At 41.5% G+C, this 13,735-nt stretch overlaps 21 non-coding genes across 21 annotated transcripts in view; 11 read left to right on the top strand and 10 right to left on the bottom strand.

Annotated features, from left to right (window-relative positions):
* Positions 1-447: 447 nt before the first annotated feature.
* On the top strand, positions 448-519 carry trnag-ucc. Its single transcript has one exon. It is a non-coding gene; the product is annotated as a tRNA-Gly (tRNA).
* Positions 520-797: 278 nt separating this feature from the next.
* Positions 798-869, bottom strand: trnap-agg. Its single transcript has one exon. It is a non-coding gene; the product is annotated as a tRNA-Pro (tRNA).
* A 971-nt stretch (positions 870-1,840) lies between these two features.
* trnag-ucc lies at positions 1,841-1,912 on the top strand. The gene has a single exon. It is a non-coding gene; the product is annotated as a tRNA-Gly (tRNA).
* A 278-nt stretch (positions 1,913-2,190) lies between these two features.
* trnap-agg lies at positions 2,191-2,262 on the bottom strand. The gene has a single exon. It is a non-coding gene; the product is annotated as a tRNA-Pro (tRNA).
* A 971-nt stretch (positions 2,263-3,233) lies between these two features.
* On the top strand, positions 3,234-3,305 carry trnag-ucc. The gene has a single exon. It is a non-coding gene; the product is annotated as a tRNA-Gly (tRNA).
* A 278-nt stretch (positions 3,306-3,583) lies between these two features.
* trnap-agg lies at positions 3,584-3,655 on the bottom strand. Its single transcript has one exon. It is a non-coding gene; the product is annotated as a tRNA-Pro (tRNA).
* Positions 3,656-4,626: 971 nt separating this feature from the next.
* trnag-ucc lies at positions 4,627-4,698 on the top strand. The gene has a single exon. It is a non-coding gene; the product is annotated as a tRNA-Gly (tRNA).
* Positions 4,699-4,976: 278 nt separating this feature from the next.
* trnap-agg lies at positions 4,977-5,048 on the bottom strand. Its single transcript has one exon. It is a non-coding gene; the product is annotated as a tRNA-Pro (tRNA).
* Positions 5,049-6,015: 967 nt separating this feature from the next.
* Positions 6,016-6,087, top strand: trnag-ucc. Its single transcript has one exon. It is a non-coding gene; the product is annotated as a tRNA-Gly (tRNA).
* A 278-nt stretch (positions 6,088-6,365) lies between these two features.
* Positions 6,366-6,437, bottom strand: trnap-agg. The gene has a single exon. It is a non-coding gene; the product is annotated as a tRNA-Pro (tRNA).
* A 976-nt stretch (positions 6,438-7,413) lies between these two features.
* trnag-ucc lies at positions 7,414-7,485 on the top strand. The gene has a single exon. It is a non-coding gene; the product is annotated as a tRNA-Gly (tRNA).
* Positions 7,486-7,757: 272 nt separating this feature from the next.
* Positions 7,758-7,829, bottom strand: trnap-agg. The gene has a single exon. It is a non-coding gene; the product is annotated as a tRNA-Pro (tRNA).
* Positions 7,830-8,634: 805 nt separating this feature from the next.
* Positions 8,635-8,706, top strand: trnag-ucc. Its single transcript has one exon. It is a non-coding gene; the product is annotated as a tRNA-Gly (tRNA).
* A 278-nt stretch (positions 8,707-8,984) lies between these two features.
* On the bottom strand, positions 8,985-9,056 carry trnap-agg. The gene has a single exon. It is a non-coding gene; the product is annotated as a tRNA-Pro (tRNA).
* Positions 9,057-9,861: 805 nt separating this feature from the next.
* Positions 9,862-9,933, top strand: trnag-ucc. Its single transcript has one exon. It is a non-coding gene; the product is annotated as a tRNA-Gly (tRNA).
* Positions 9,934-10,211: 278 nt separating this feature from the next.
* On the bottom strand, positions 10,212-10,283 carry trnap-agg. Its single transcript has one exon. It is a non-coding gene; the product is annotated as a tRNA-Pro (tRNA).
* Positions 10,284-11,092: 809 nt separating this feature from the next.
* On the top strand, positions 11,093-11,164 carry trnag-ucc. The gene has a single exon. It is a non-coding gene; the product is annotated as a tRNA-Gly (tRNA).
* A 278-nt stretch (positions 11,165-11,442) lies between these two features.
* Positions 11,443-11,514, bottom strand: trnap-agg. The gene has a single exon. It is a non-coding gene; the product is annotated as a tRNA-Pro (tRNA).
* An 809-nt stretch (positions 11,515-12,323) lies between these two features.
* On the top strand, positions 12,324-12,395 carry trnag-ucc. Its single transcript has one exon. It is a non-coding gene; the product is annotated as a tRNA-Gly (tRNA).
* Positions 12,396-12,673: 278 nt separating this feature from the next.
* On the bottom strand, positions 12,674-12,745 carry trnap-agg. Its single transcript has one exon. It is a non-coding gene; the product is annotated as a tRNA-Pro (tRNA).
* A 981-nt stretch (positions 12,746-13,726) lies between these two features.
* trnag-ucc overlaps positions 13,727-13,735 on the top strand; it is a 72-nt gene continuing 63 nt past the window's right edge. The window contains exon 1 of the tRNA in view: positions 13,727-13,735. This exon is cut by the window's right edge and continues 63 nt beyond it. This is a non-coding gene — a tRNA (tRNA-Gly).

The raw sequence follows: 13,735 nt of genomic DNA, 5'->3' as shown, positions 1-13,735 counted from the left end.
TCGGTCTTCTCACAAAAACATCTCTAGCTTCCGAACCGTTTGACCTACAAATTCATATGACCACTCTCTGGAATGAGGAGACCCTCACGAACACGGTGGTATTCTCAATTTTTCTCTACATCCCCCACAAGTGTCAGGAGACTCGTCTGAAGTCACAACCGTCTATGTGCCAAGTTCTGTTTGTAGAATCCAAAATCTTGGGCTACAAACTAATGTGACCCCACTTGTCGCAATGTTCTCCGTTTTGCCCTACGTTCCCAACAAGTGTCACGGGACTAATCTGAAGGTAACCTGTAGTGATTAAAATGATAGATTTTTTAACCAGGGACCTCTCGCAACCTAAGCCATAATCATACACCTAAACCGTGAAAGTGAATTATCACTTTCCACCAAAATGACGGTCAAATTATGAGTCGATGTCTCAATGTTGCTACTGAGCTGCACATAGCATTGGTGGTATAGTGGTGAGCATAGCTGCCTTCCAAGCAGTTGACCCGGGTTCGATTCCCGGCCAATGCAGAGCCTGAGGAATTAATTTGTTTTAGGGGCTGGATGTCATTTCAAGTGTATTACATTTGAATCATTATCCTTGTACTTGGAAGTCAGAATTGCTCCTACATTCTGCAGGTTATCTAAAATAATAAATGTTGTGCGACGTTGAACCAACAAGTGCTTATCAAAATAGATTTGCAGTCCTATCGCCAAAACCATTCAGCCACCTTGTCCTGCGTCCAAGAGGTGATAGTCGGCGTTCCGACAAGATCTGCCTGTCTGAGATTGTTCAAGGATCTGCATAAGGGCTCATCCGGGATTTGAACCCGGGACCTCTCGCACCCTAAGCGAGAATCATACCCCTAGACCAACGAGCCTTATACCAAAAGTTATTTTTTTGCTTTCTGCAGCAATGACAGGGAAGATATCGATTGACGTGTCCATGGTGCTTGGAACGATTGAACATCATGTGAGTGTTTTGTGCTTTACTTGTGAGCATAACAGTCTTCCAAAATCTTGACCATGTTTCAGTTCAAATCTTCTGTAGTTCATCTGCTGTGTCTTTCACATTCTGTCTTGTTCAGTCGCGACAGCAAAATGATGACGAGTTTTTACAAATTAATAATGAGATCAATTCATTTTTTTAAAAACAAATGAAAAAATAAGACTTCCAAAAGAATGGAACTCATTTATTTTGAGTCAAATGACGCAAAGGTACGTGAATCAAAGTCAATTAATTTTGAAAATACCCATTCAAATAGATCCGTTTTCAACTAGAGAGATTAAGACTCGGCGTATCCGTCTCAATCCTCCACAACTGCTTATGTTAACGCTCCATATTTGCAGTGAAAGATGGTGGACCTAGATCTGTTTTTGTCAAACCATGAGACAATACCTATAATCGGTCTTCTCACAAAAACATCTCTAGCTTCCGAACCGTTTGACCTACAAATTCATATGACCACTCTCTGGAATGAGGAGACCCTCACGAACACGGTGGTATTCTCAATTTTTCTCTACATCCCCCACAAGTGTCAGGAGACTCGTCTGAAGTCACAACCGTCTATGTGCCAAGTTCTGTTTGTAGAATCCAAAATCTTGGGCTACAAACTAATGTGACCCCACTTGTCGCAATGTTCTCCGTTTTGCCCTACGTTCCCAACAAGTGTCACGGGACTAATCTGAAGGTAACCTGTAGTGATTAAAATGATAGATTTTTTAACCAGGGACCTCTCGCAACCTAAGCCATAATCATACACCTAAACCGTGAAAGTGAATTATCACTTTCCACCAAAATGACGGTCAAATTATGAGTCGATGTCTCAATGTTGCTACTGAGCTGCACATAGCATTGGTGGTATAGTGGTGAGCATAGCTGCCTTCCAAGCAGTTGACCCGGGTTCGATTCCCGGCCAATGCAGAGCCTGAGGAATTAATTTGTTTTAGGGGCTGGATGTCATTTCAAGTGTATTACATTTGAATCATTATCCTTGTACTTGGAAGTCAGAATTGCTCCTACATTCTGCAGGTTATCTAAAATAATAAATGTTGTGCGACGTTGAACCAACAAGTGCTTATCAAAATAGATTTGCAGTCCTATCGCCAAAACCATTCAGCCACCTTGTCCTGCGTCCAAGAGGTGATAGTCGGCGTTCCGACAAGATCTGCCTGTCTGAGATTGTTCAAGGATCTGCATAAGGGCTCATCCGGGATTTGAACCCGGGACCTCTCGCACCCTAAGCGAGAATCATACCCCTAGACCAACGAGCCTTATACCAAAAGTTATTTTTTTGCTTTCTGCAGCAATGACAGGGAAGATATCGATTGACGTGTCCATGGTGCTTGGAACGATTGAACATCATGTGAGTGTTTTGTGCTTTACTTGTGAGCATAACAGTCTTCCAAAATCTTGACCATGTTTCAGTTCAAATCTTCTGTAGTTCATCTGCTGTGTCTTTCACATTCTGTCTTGTTCAGTCGCGACAGCAAAATGATGACGAGTTTTTACAAATTAATAATGAGATCAATTCATTTTTTTAAAAACAAATGAAAAAATAAGACTTCCAAAAGAATGGAACTCATTTATTTTGAGTCAAATGACGCAAAGGTACGTGAATCAAAGTCAATTAATTTTGAAAATACCCATTCAAATAGATCCGTTTTCAACTAGAGAGATTAAGACTCGGCGTATCCGTCTCAATCCTCCACAACTGCTTATGTTAACGCTCCATATTTGCAGTGAAAGATGGTGGACCTAGATCTGTTTTTGTCAAACCATGAGACAATACCTATAATCGGTCTTCTCACAAAAACATCTCTAGCTTCCGAACCGTTTGACCTACAAATTCATATGACCACTCTCTGGAATGAGGAGACCCTCACGAACACGGTGGTATTCTCAATTTTTCTCTACATCCCCCACAAGTGTCAGGAGACTCGTCTGAAGTCACAACCGTCTATGTGCCAAGTTCTGTTTGTAGAATCCAAAATCTTGGGCTACAAACTAATGTGACCCCACTTGTCGCAATGTTCTCCGTTTTGCCCTACGTTCCCAACAAGTGTCACGGGACTAATCTGAAGGTAACCTGTAGTGATTAAAATGATAGATTTTTTAACCAGGGACCTCTCGCAACCTAAGCCATAATCATACACCTAAACCGTGAAAGTGAATTATCACTTTCCACCAAAATGACGGTCAAATTATGAGTCGATGTCTCAATGTTGCTACTGAGCTGCACATAGCATTGGTGGTATAGTGGTGAGCATAGCTGCCTTCCAAGCAGTTGACCCGGGTTCGATTCCCGGCCAATGCAGAGCCTGAGGAATTAATTTGTTTTAGGGGCTGGATGTCATTTCAAGTGTATTACATTTGAATCATTATCCTTGTACTTGGAAGTCAGAATTGCTCCTACATTCTGCAGGTTATCTAAAATAATAAATGTTGTGCGACGTTGAACCAACAAGTGCTTATCAAAATAGATTTGCAGTCCTATCGCCAAAACCATTCAGCCACCTTGTCCTGCGTCCAAGAGGTGATAGTCGGCGTTCCGACAAGATCTGCCTGTCTGAGATTGTTCAAGGATCTGCATAAGGGCTCATCCGGGATTTGAACCCGGGACCTCTCGCACCCTAAGCGAGAATCATACCCCTAGACCAACGAGCCTTATACCAAAAGTTATTTTTTTGCTTTCTGCAGCAATGACAGGGAAGATATCGATTGACGTGTCCATGGTGCTTGGAACGATTGAACATCATGTGAGTGTTTTGTGCTTTACTTGTGAGCATAACAGTCTTCCAAAATCTTGACCATGTTTCAGTTCAAATCTTCTGTAGTTCATCTGCTGTGTCTTTCACATTCTGTCTTGTTCAGTCGCGACAGCAAAATGATGACGAGTTTTTACAAATTAATAATGAGATCAATTCATTTTTTTAAAAACAAATGAAAAAATAAGACTTCCAAAAGAATGGAACTCATTTATTTTGAGTCAAATGACGCAAAGGTACGTGAATCAAAGTCAATTAATTTTGAAAATACCCATTCAAATAGATCCGTTTTCAACTAGAGAGATTAAGACTCGGCGTATCCGTCTCAATCCTCCACAACTGCTTATGTTAACCCTCCATATCTGCAGTGAAAGATGGTGGACCTAGATCGGTTTTTGTCAAACCATGAGACAATACCTATAATCGGTCTTCTCACAAAAACATCTCTAGCTTCCGAACCGTTTGACCTACAAATTCATATGACCACTCTCTGGAATGAGGAGACCCTCACGAACACGGTGGTATTCTCAATTTTTCTCTACATCCCCCACAAGTGTCAGGAGACTCGTCTGAAGTCACAACCGTCTATGTGCCAAGTTCTGTTTGTAGAATCCAAAATCTTGGGCTACAAACTAATGTGACCCCACTTGTCGCAATGTTCTCCGTTTTGCCCTACGTTCCCAACAAGTGTCACGGGACTAATCTGAAGGTAACCTGTAGTGATTAAAATGATAGATTTTTTAACCAGGGACCTCTCGCAACCTAAGCCATAATCATACACCTAAACCGTGAAAGTGAATTATCACTTTCCACCAAAATGACGGTCAAATTATGAGTCGATGTCTCAATGTTGCTACTGAGCTGCACATAGCATTGGTGGTATAGTGGTGAGCATAGCTGCCTTCCAAGCAGTTGACCCGGGTTCGATTCCCGGCCAATGCAGAGCCTGAGGAATTAATTTGTTTTAGGGGCTGGATGTCATTTCAAGTGTATTACATTTGAATCATTATCCTTGTACTTGGAAGTCAGAATTGCTCCTACATTCTGCAGGTTATCTAAAATAATAAATGTTGTGCGACGTTGAACCAACAAGTGCTTATCAAAATAGATTTGCAGTCCTATCGCCAAAACCATTCAGCCACCTTGTCCTGCGTCCAAGAGGTGATAGTCGGCGTTCCGACAAGATCTGCCTGTCTGAGATTGTTCAAGGATCTGCATAAGGGCTCATCCGGGATTTGAACCCGGGACCTCTCGCACCCTAAGCGAGAATCATACCCCTAGACCAACGAGCCTTATACCAAAAGTTATTTTTTTGCTTTCTGCAGCAATGACAGGGAAGATATCGATTGACGTGTCCATGGTGCTTGGAACGATTGAACATCATGTGAGTGTTTTGTGCTTTACTTGTGAGCATAACAGTCTTCCAAAATCTTGACCATGTTTCAGTTCAAATCTTCTGTAGTTCATCTGCTGTGTCTTTCACATTCTGTCTTGTTCAGTCGCGACAGCAAAATGATGACGAGTTTTTACAAATTAATAATGAGATCAATTCATTTTTTTAAAAACAAATGAAAAAATAAGACTTCCAAAAGAATGGAACTCATTTATTTTGAGTCAAATGACGCAAAGGTACGTGAATCAAAGTCAATTAATTTTGAAAATACCCATTCAAATAGATTCGTTTTCAACTAGAGAGATTAAGACTCGGCGTATCCGTCTCAATCCTCCACAACTGCTTATGTTAACCCTCCATATCTGCAGTGAAAGATGGTGGACCTAGATCGGTTTTTGTCAAACCATGAGACAATACCTATAATCGGTCTTCTCACAAAAACATCTCTAGCTTCCGAACCGTTTGACCTACAAATTCATATGACCACTCTCTGGAATGAGGAGACCCTCACGAACACGGTGGTATTCTCAATTTTTCTCTACATCCCCCACAAGTGTCAGGAGACTCGTCTGAAGTCACAACCGTCTATGTTGCCAAGTTCTGTTTGTAGAATCCAAAATCTTGGGCTACAAACTAATGTGACCCCACTTGTCGCAATGTTCTCCGTTTTGCCCTACGTTCCCAACAAGCGTCACGGGACTAATCTGAAGGTAACCTGTAGTGATTAAAATTATAGATTTTTTAACCAGGGACCTCTCGCAACCTAAGCCATAATCATACACCTAAACCGTGAAAGTGAATTATCACTTTCCACCAAAATGACGGTCAAATTATGAGTCGATGTCTCAATGTTGCTACTGCACATAGCATTGGTGGTATAGTGGTGAGCATAGCTGCCTTCCAAGCAGTTGACCCGGGTTCGATTCCCGGCCAATGCAGAGCCTGAGGAATTAATTTGTTTTAGGGGCTGGATGTCATTTCAAGTGTATTACATTTGAATCATTATCCTTGTACTTGGAAGTCAGAATTGCTCCTACATTCTGCAGGTTATCTAAAATAATAAATGTTGTGCGACGTTGAACCAACAAGTGCTTATCAAAATAGATTTGCAGTCCTATCGCCAAAACCATTCAGCCACCTTGTCCTGCGCCCAAGAGGTGATAGTCGGCGTTCCGACAAGATCTGCCTGTCTGAGATTGTTCAAGGATCTGCATAAGGGCTCATCCGGGATTTGAACCCGGGACCTCTCGCACCCTAAGCGAGAATCATACCCCTAGACCAACGAGCCTTATACCAAAAGTTATTTTTTTGCTTTCTGCAGCAATGACAGTGAAGATATCGATTGACGTGTCCATGGTGCTTGGAACGATTGAACATCATGTGAGTGTTTTGTGCTTTACTTGTGAGCATAACAGTCTTCCAAAATCTTGACCATGTTTCAGTTCAAATCTTCTGTAGTTCATCTGCTGTGTCTTTCACATTCTGTCTTGTTCAGTCGCGACAGCAAAATGATGACGAGTTTTTACAAATTAATAAAGTGCAAAATGAGATCAATTCATTTTTTTAAAAACAAATGAAAAAATAAGACTTCCAAAAGAATGGAACTCATTTATTTTGAGTCAAATGACGCAAAGGTACGTGAATCAAAGTCAATTAATTTTGAAAATACCCATTCAAATAGATTCGTTTTCAACTAGAGAGATTAAGACTCGGCGTATCCGTCTCAATCCTCCACAACTGCTTATGTTAACCCTCCATATCTGCAGTGAAAGATGGTGGACCTAGATCGGTTTTTGTCAAACCATGAGACAATACCTATAATCGGTCTTCTCACAAAAACATCTCTAGCTTCCGAACCGTTTGACCTACAAATTCATATGACCACTCTCTGGAATGAGGAGACCCTCACGAACACGGTGGTATTCTCAATTTTTCTCTACATCCCCCACAAGTGTCAGGAGACTCGTCTGAAGTCACAACCGTCTATGTTGCCAAGTTCTGTTTGTAGAATCCAAAATCTTGGGCTACAAACTAATGTGACCCCACTTGTCGCAATGTTCTCCGTTTTGCCCTACGTTCCCAACAAGCGTCACGGGACTAATCTGAAGGTAACCTGTAGTGATTAAAATTATAGATTTTTTAACCAGGGACCTCTCGCAACCTAAGCCATAATCATACACCTAAACCGTGAAAGTGAATTATCACTTTCCACCAAAATGACGGTCAAATTATGAGTCGATGTCTCAATGTTGCTACTGCACATAGCATTGGTGGTATAGTGGTGAGCATAGCTGCCTTCCAAGCAGTTGACCCGGGTTCGATTCCCGGCCAATGCAGAGCCTGAGGAATTAATTTGTTTTAGGGGCTGGATGTCATTTCAAGTGTATTACATTTGAATCCTTGTACTTGGAAGTCAGAATTGCTCCTACATTCTGCAGGTTATCTAAAATAATAAATGTTGTGCGACGTTGAACCAACAAGTGCATATCAAAATAGATTTGCAGTCCTATCGCCAAAACCATTCAGCCACCTTGTCCTGCGCCCAAGAGGTGATAGTCGGCATTCCGACAAGATCTGCCTGTCTGAGATTGTTCAAGGATCTGCAAAAGGGCTCATCCGGGATTTGAACCCGGGACCTCTCGCACCCTAAGCGAGAATCATACCCCTAGACCAACGAGCCTTATGCAAAAAGTTATATTTTTTGCTTTCTGCAGCAATGACAGTGAAGATATCGATTGACGTGTCCATGGTGCTTGGAACGATTGAACATCATGTGAGTGTTTTGTGCTTTACTTGTGAGCATAACAGTCTTCCAAAATCTTGACCATGTTTCAGTTCAAATCTTCTGTAGTTCATCTGCTGTGTCTTTCACATTCTGTCTTGTTCAGTCGCGACAGCAAAATGATGACGAGTTTTTACAAATTAATAAAGTGCAAAATGAGATCAATTCATTTTTTTAAAAACAAATGAAAAAATAAGACTTCCAAAAGAATGGAACTAATTTATTTTGAGTCAAATGAGACCATGAGACAATACCTATTATCGGTCTTCTCACAAAAACATCTCTAGCTTCCGAACCGTTTGACCTACAAATTCATATGACCACTCTCTGGAATGAGGAGACCCTCACGAACATGGTGGTATTCTCAATTCTTCTCTACATCCCCCACAAGTGTCAGGAGACTCGTCTGAAGTCACAACCGTCTATGTTGCCAAGTTCTGTTTGTAGAATCCAAAATCTTGGGCTACAAACTAATGTGACCCCACTTGTCGCAATGTTCTCCGTTTTGCCCTACGTTCCCAACAAGCGTCACGGGACTAATCTGAAGGTAACCTGTAGTGATTAAAATGATAGATTTTTTAACCAGGGACCTCTCGCAACCTAAGCCATAATCATACACCTAAACCGTGAATGTGAATTATCACTTTCCACCAAAATGACGGTCAAATTATGAGTCGATGTCTCAATGTTGCTACTGCACATAGCATTGGTGGTATAGTGGTGAGCATAGCTGCCTTCCAAGCAGTTGACCCGGGTTCGATTCCCGGCCAATGCAGAGCCTGAGGAATTCATTTGTTTTAGGGGCTGGATGTCATTTCAAGTGTATTACATTTGAATCATTATCCTTGTACTTGGAAGTCAGAATTGCTCCTACATTCTGCAGGTTATCTAAAATAATAAATGTTGTGCGACGTTGAACCAACAAGTGCATATCAAAATAGATTTGCAGTCCTATCGCCAAAACCATTCAGCCACCTTGTCCTGCGCCCAAGAGGTGATAGTCGGCATTCCGACAAGATCTGCCTGTCTGAGATTGTTCAAGGATCTGCAAAAGGGCTCATCCGGGATTTGAACCCGGGACCTCTCGCACCCTAAGCGAGAATCATACCCCTAGACCAACGAGCCTTATGCAAAAAGTTATATTTTTTGCTTTCTGCAGCAATGACAGTGAAGATATCGATTGACGTGTCCATGGTGCTTGGAACGATTGAACATCATGTGAGTGTTTTGTGCTTTACTTGTGAGCATAACAGTCTTCCAAAATCTTGACCATGCTTCAGTTCAAATCTTCTGTAGTTCATCTGCTGTGTCTTTCACATTCTGTCTTGTTCAGTCGCGACAGCAAAATGATGACGAGTTTTTACAAATTAATAAAGTGCAAAATGAGATCAATTCATTTTTTTAAAAACAAATGAAAAAATAAGACTTCCAAAAGAATGGAACTAATTTATTTTGAGTCAAATGAGACCATGAGACAATACCTATTATCGGTCTTCTCACAAAAACATCTCTAGCTTCCGAACCGTTTGACCTACAAATTCATATGACCACTCTCTGGAATGAGGAGACCCTCACGAACATGGTGGTATTCTCAATTCTTCTCTACATCCCCCACAAGTGTCAGGAGACTCGTCTGAAGTCACAACCGTCTATGTTGCCAAGTTCTGTTTGTAGAATCCAAAATCTTGGGCTACAAACTAATGTGACCCCACTTGTCGCAATGTTCTCCGTTTTGCCCTACGTTCCCAACAAGCGTCACGGGACTAATCTGAAGGTAACCTGTAGTGATTAAAATGATAGATTTTTTAACCAGGGACCTCTCGCAACCTAAGCCATAATCATACACCTAAACCGTGAAAGTGAATCATCACTTTCCACCAAAATGACGGTCAAATTATGAGTCGATGTCTCAATGTTGCTACTGCACATAGCATTGGTGGTATAGTGGTGAGCATAGCTGCCTTCCAAGCAGTTGACCCGGGTTCGATTCCCGGCCAATGCAGAGCCTGAGGAATTCATTTGTTTTAGGGGCTGGATGTCATTTCAAGTGTATTACATTTGAATCATTATCCTTGTACTTGGAAGTCAGAATTGCTCCTACATTCTGCAGGTTATCTAAAATAATAAATGTTGTGCGACGTTGAACCAACAAGTGCATATCAAAATAGATTTGCAGTCCTATCGCCAAAACCATTCAGCCACCTTGTCCTGCGCCCAAGAGGTGATAGTCGGCATTCCGACAAGATCTGCCTGTCTGAGATTGTTCAAGGATCTGCAAAAGGGCTCATCCGGGATTTGAACCCGGGACCTCTCGCACCCTAAGCGAGAATCATACCCCTAGACCAACGAGCCTTATGCAAAAAGTAATTTTTTTGCTTTCTGCAGCAATGACAGTGAAGATATCGATTGACGTGTCCATGGTGCTTGGAACGATTGAACATCATGTGAGTGTTTTGTGCTTTACTTGTGAGCATAACAGTCTTCCAAAATCTTGACCATGCTTCAGTTCAAATCTTCTGTAGTTCATCTGCTGTGTCTTTCACATTCTGTCTTGTTCAGTCGCGACAGCAAAATGATGACGAGTTTTTACAAATTAATGAAGTGCAAAATGAGATCAATTCATTTTTTTAAAAACAAATGAAAAAATAAGACTTCCAAAAGAATGGAACTCATTTATTTTGAGTCAAATGAGACCATGAGACAATACCTATAATCGGTCTTCTCACAAAAACATCTCTAGCTTCCGAACCGTTTGACCTACAAATTCATATGACCACTCTCTGGAATGAGGAGACCCTCACGAACATGGTGGTATTCTCAATTTTTCTCTACATCCCCCACAAGTGTCAGGAGACTCGTCTGAAGTCACAACCGTCTATGTTGCCAAGTTCTGTTTGTAGAATCCAAAATCTTGGGCTACAAACTAATGTGACCCCACTTGTCGCAATGTTCTCCGTTTTGCCCTACGTTCCCAACAAGTGTCACGGGACTAATCTGAAGGTAACCTGTAGTGATTAAAATGATAGATTTTTCAACCAGGGACCTCTCGCAACCTAAGCCATAATCATACACCTAAACCGTGAAAGTGAATTATCACTTTCCACCAAAATGACGGTCAAATTATGAGTCGATGTCTCAATGTTGCTACTGAGCTGCACATAGCATTGGTGGTATAGTGGTGAGCATAGCTGCCTTCCAAGCAGTTGACCTGGGTTCGATTCCCGGCCAATGCAGAGCCTGAGGAATTCATTTGTTTTAGGGGCTGGATGTCATTTCAAGTGTATTACATTTGAATCATTATCCTTGTACTTGGAAGTCAGAATTGCTCCTACATTCTGCAGGTTATCTAAAATAATAAATGTTGTGCGACGTTGAACCAACAAGTGCATATCAAAATAGATTTGCAGTCCTATCGCCAAAACCATTCAGCCACCTTGTCCTGCGCCCAAGAGGTGATAGTCGGCATTCCGACAAGATCTGCCTGTCTGAGATTGTTCAAGGATCTGCAAAAGGGCTCATCCGGGATTTGAACCCGGGACCTCTCACACCCTAAGCGAGAATCATACCCCTAGACCAACGAGCCTTATGCAAAAAGTTATTTTTTTGCTTTCTGCAGCAATGACAGTGAAGATATCGATTGACGTGTCCATGGTGCTTGGAACGATTGAACATCATGTGAGTGTTTTGTGCTTTACTTGTGAGCATAACAGTCTTCCAAAATCTTGACCATGTTTCAGTTCAAATCTTCTGTAGTTCATCTGCTGTGTCTTTCACATTCTGTCTTGTTCAGTCGCGACAGCAAAATGATGACGAGTTTTTACAAATTAATAAAGTGCAAAATGAGATCAATTCATTTTTTTAAAAACAAATGAAAAAATAAGACTTCCAAAAGAATGGAACTCATTTATTTTGAGTCAAATGAGACCATGAGACAATACCTATTATCGGTCTTCTCACAAAAACATCTCTAGCTTCCGAACCGTTTGACCTACAAATTCATATGACCACTCTCTGGAATGAGGAGACCCTCACGAACATGGTGGTATTCTCAATTTTTCTCTACATCCCCCACAAGTGTCAGGAGACTCGTCTGAAGTCACAACCGTCTATGTTGCCAAGTTCTGTTTGTAGAATCCAAAATCTTGGGCTACAAACTAATGTGACCCCACTTGTCACAATGTTCTCCGTTTTGCCCTACGTTCCCAACAAGTGTCACGGGACTAATCTGAAGGTAACCTGTAGTGATTAAAATGATAGATTTTTTAACCAGGGACCTCTCGCAACCTAAGCCATAATCATACACCTAAACCGTGAAAGTGAATTATCACTTTCCACCAAAATGACGGTCAAATTATGAGTCGATGTCTCAATGTTGCTACTGAGCTGCACATAGCATTGGTGATATAGTGGTGAGCATAGCTGCCTTCCAAGCAGTTGACCCGGGTTCGATTCCCGGCCAATGCAGAGCCTGAGGAATTCATTTGTTTTAGGGGCTGGATGTCATTTCAAGTGTATTACATTTGAATCATTATCCTTGTACTTGGAAGTCAGAATTGCTCCTACATTCTGCAGGTTATCTAAAATAATAAATGTTGTGCGACGTTGAACCAACAAGTGCATATCAAAATAGATTTGCAGTCCTATCGCCAAAACCATTCAGCCACCTTGTCCTGCGCCCAAGAGGTGATAGTCGGCATTCCGACAAGATCTGCCTGTCTGAGATTGTTCAAGGATCTGCAAAAGGGCTCATCCGGGATTTGAACCCGGGACCTCTCGCACCCTAAGCAAGAATCATACCCCTAGACCAACGAGCCTTATGCAAAAAGTTATTTTTTTGCTTTCTGCAGCAATGACAGTGAAGATATCGATTGACGTGTCCATGGTGCTTGGAACGATTGAACATCATGTGAGTGTTTTGTGCTTTACTTGTGAGCATAACAGTCTTCCAAAATCTTGACCATGCTTCAGTTCAAATCTTCTGTAGTTCATCTGCTGTGTCTTTCACATTCTGTCTTGTTCAGTCGCGACAGCAAAATGATGACGAGTTTTTACAAATTAATAAAGTGCAAAATGAGATCAATTCATTTTTTAAAAAACAAATGAAAAAATAAGACTTCCAAAAGAATGGAACTCATTTATTTTGAGTCAAATGACGCAAAGGTACGTGAATCAAAGTCAATTAATTTTGAAAATACCCATTCAAATAGATCCGTATTCAACTAGAGAGATTAAGACTCGGCGTATCCGTCTCAATCCTCCACAACTGCTTATGTTACCCCTCCATATCTGCAGTGAAAGATGGTGGACCTAGATCGGTTTTTGTCAAACCATGAGACAATACCTATAATCGGTCTTCTCACAAAAACATCTCTAGCTTCCGAACCGTTTGACCTACAAATTCATATGACCACTCTCTGGAATGAGGAGACCCTCACGAACACGGTGGTATTCTCAATTTTTCTCTACATCCCCCACAAGTGTCAGGAGACTCGTCTGAAGTCACAACCGTCTATGTTGCCAAGTTCTGTTTGTAGAATCCAAAATCTTGGGCTACAAACTAATGTGACCCCACTTGTCGCAATGTTCTCCGTTTTGCCCTACGTTCCCAACAAGTGTCACGGGACTAATCTGAAGGTAACCTGTAGTGATTAAAATGATAGATTTTTTAACCAGGGACCTCTCGCAACCTAAGCCATAATCATACACCTAAACCGTGAAAGTGAATTATCACTTTCCACCAAAATGACGGTCAAATTATGAGTCGATGTCTCAATGTTGCTACTGAGCTGCACATAGCATTGGTG

Source organism: Oncorhynchus mykiss, chromosome 9 (genome assembly GCF_013265735.2).
Source record: "Oncorhynchus mykiss isolate Arlee chromosome 9, USDA_OmykA_1.1, whole genome shotgun sequence".
NCBI classification, from domain to species: Eukaryota; Metazoa; Chordata; class Actinopteri; order Salmoniformes; family Salmonidae; genus Oncorhynchus; species Oncorhynchus mykiss.
The sequence above is the reverse complement of the archived record's forward strand: the minus strand, read 5'-3'. Positions and strand labels throughout refer to the sequence as shown.